General features: G+C 30.5%; 1 long non-coding RNA gene across 1 annotated transcript in view; it reads left to right on the forward strand.

Moving 5' to 3' along the window:
- The first annotated feature begins 92 nt into the window (after nt 1-92).
- Nucleotides 93-2,058, forward strand: part of LOC143202557 (uncharacterized) — a 75,050-nt gene continuing 73,084 nt past the window's right edge. Inside the window, exon 1 of the long non-coding RNA XR_013007187.1 lies at nt 93-209. This is a non-coding gene — a long non-coding RNA (uncharacterized LOC143202557). The remainder of the gene's footprint in view (nt 210-2,058) is intronic.

Consider the following 2,058-nt stretch of genomic DNA (forward strand, 5'->3'; position numbering starts at 1 on the left):
ACTGCTCCGAATCATCAACTCGTCGTTGTTTTTGGTCAAAAGTGGTTGGTCAAATACTCGTGAATGATATGATGCACACGTTCATTTGATATCTTTAGAGTGTCTGCTTTTTCATTCAATTTCAATTCACGGTAATTCAAAATCATTTTGTGGATTTTTTTTATGTTTTTGTCGGTAACAACATCTTTTGGGCGTACACTGCGTTCACCGTCTTCGGTGCTCATTTCACCACGCATAGTTAGCATACCAATCGTTGATGGTTGATTTTCCTGGGGCAGTGCACGGAAACTCGGCATCAAGCCAAGTTTTTCTTCAACTGTATTTTCTCCCTTCAAAAAGCAATATTTTATCAACACGCGTCATTCTTTTTATCCATTTCTAACATCTAACATTAAAAAGCGAAAAATAAAATATTATTAACAAATTGAACCAACCTCAAGAAATAAATAAGAAACTCACTAAAAAGTAAAAAATAATCAAACTTAGATTAGAAAATAAAATATGTAGATAAAAAGCATACTAAATAGAAATAAATAAAAAACTTATTTAACCTATCTACTAAATGTATTTTAAATTCAACTATATACACACAATTTAGCTGTACCTACATATACCTATTTATCTGTTTACAATATTATTTTAACTATTACCAAACTATCAGTTTGAAATCGACGCCGAGTCTAGACAATACTAAAAGAATGATATAATTTTGTGACATATACCCAAAATTAAAATACGAACAAAACGAATATAATTTATGGTTCGGAACTGATTAAGATCATAAACATCAATAATCAAATTCTTATTTTATGTTAGTCTCAGTAATGTGAGATATTGGTAAACCTATCAGATATATTTACTTCTACATCTTAAAATTATCTCTATAAAAATTGTCAAAATGTATGTCATGGATACAATTTTGATATGACTTAGAAATTGTGAGAAACTTGACCTCAATAATACTATTCTCACTGATTCTCATTGACAGTCATCTCACACATTCTCTTTTATATTATTTTGTGTTTCAACCTCAATAATCATAGTTATAATTTCAAACTAAAGGTTCATTTAAATATCTCCCTATACTATAACATTATACATTAATATGCTTGTAATTTGTTAGTATTAATGCCCTAAGCCTGCTAAGAGCATTGATACAGCAACAACATTGTATATAGTCTATTCAAAGTTATTTTGTAGATACGTCATCTAAATTTGTGACGTCGAAACGTCGCAATGTTGCCGCATCAGCTCTGAGTTTTAGTTTAGTTTGGCTTTCATATACAACAAAATTCTAATATAAATAAAATAATTGAACAAACATGTTATCAAATATTATCTAGATTAACATTATACTACATCTAAAAACCACAGTTATATAAAGCAACAATAGTTTATAGGTTAGGGTTCTAACCTCTTACCACTATTGCTTTCAAGAATTTTGCACACGTCCGGTAACCGAACGACTTTGACAGGCTCTTTCGTTTACGCGTTCCAACTAATCTGGCAGCATTTTGTATTAAATAGAATCAAATGAGAAGGAAAATATTGTCTATTTCTGTTTATGAGAGGAATTTACACATTGCGGTAGGCAATACATTAAATATTTGGATGAAGTATGTATAAAAAAAATTTGAATATACTATATTACTTGTTGTTCATTGTCGGTTAATACTAGTAAAAACAAAATATTTACATATATATCTTTCAGCAGTCGTAACACTTCAAACCCTAGCAAAACCTCCTGGAGAAACCCTATTCGTGTAATAACACATTTTAATTAAACCAACTGGAGTCTTCCTTTTCTTTTTCGGTAAAAACTAGAAAATGCATAAGCCGGAAGCCGTTCAAAATTAAACAAACAACATTTGCATGTTCCAGTACATAATTATGCAAGGCATTCTCTAGGTAGAGTATTACTTCGGGCCCCATTTTTTATCTAACGCTTTAATTTAACTAAAAACCCGACAATTTACGGCATTCTCGAGGATGTGTACGTGATAATTAACGTTTGTATTAAACCCTTTCCGTTCCCCAATCTCAGTTATTAGATTTTAA

This window comes from Rhynchophorus ferrugineus, unplaced genomic scaffold (genome assembly GCF_030347505.1).
Source record: "Rhynchophorus ferrugineus isolate W39M unplaced genomic scaffold, kcgeb_rfMv2 rfM9, whole genome shotgun sequence".
NCBI lineage: Eukaryota > Metazoa > Arthropoda > Insecta > Coleoptera > Curculionidae > Rhynchophorus > Rhynchophorus ferrugineus.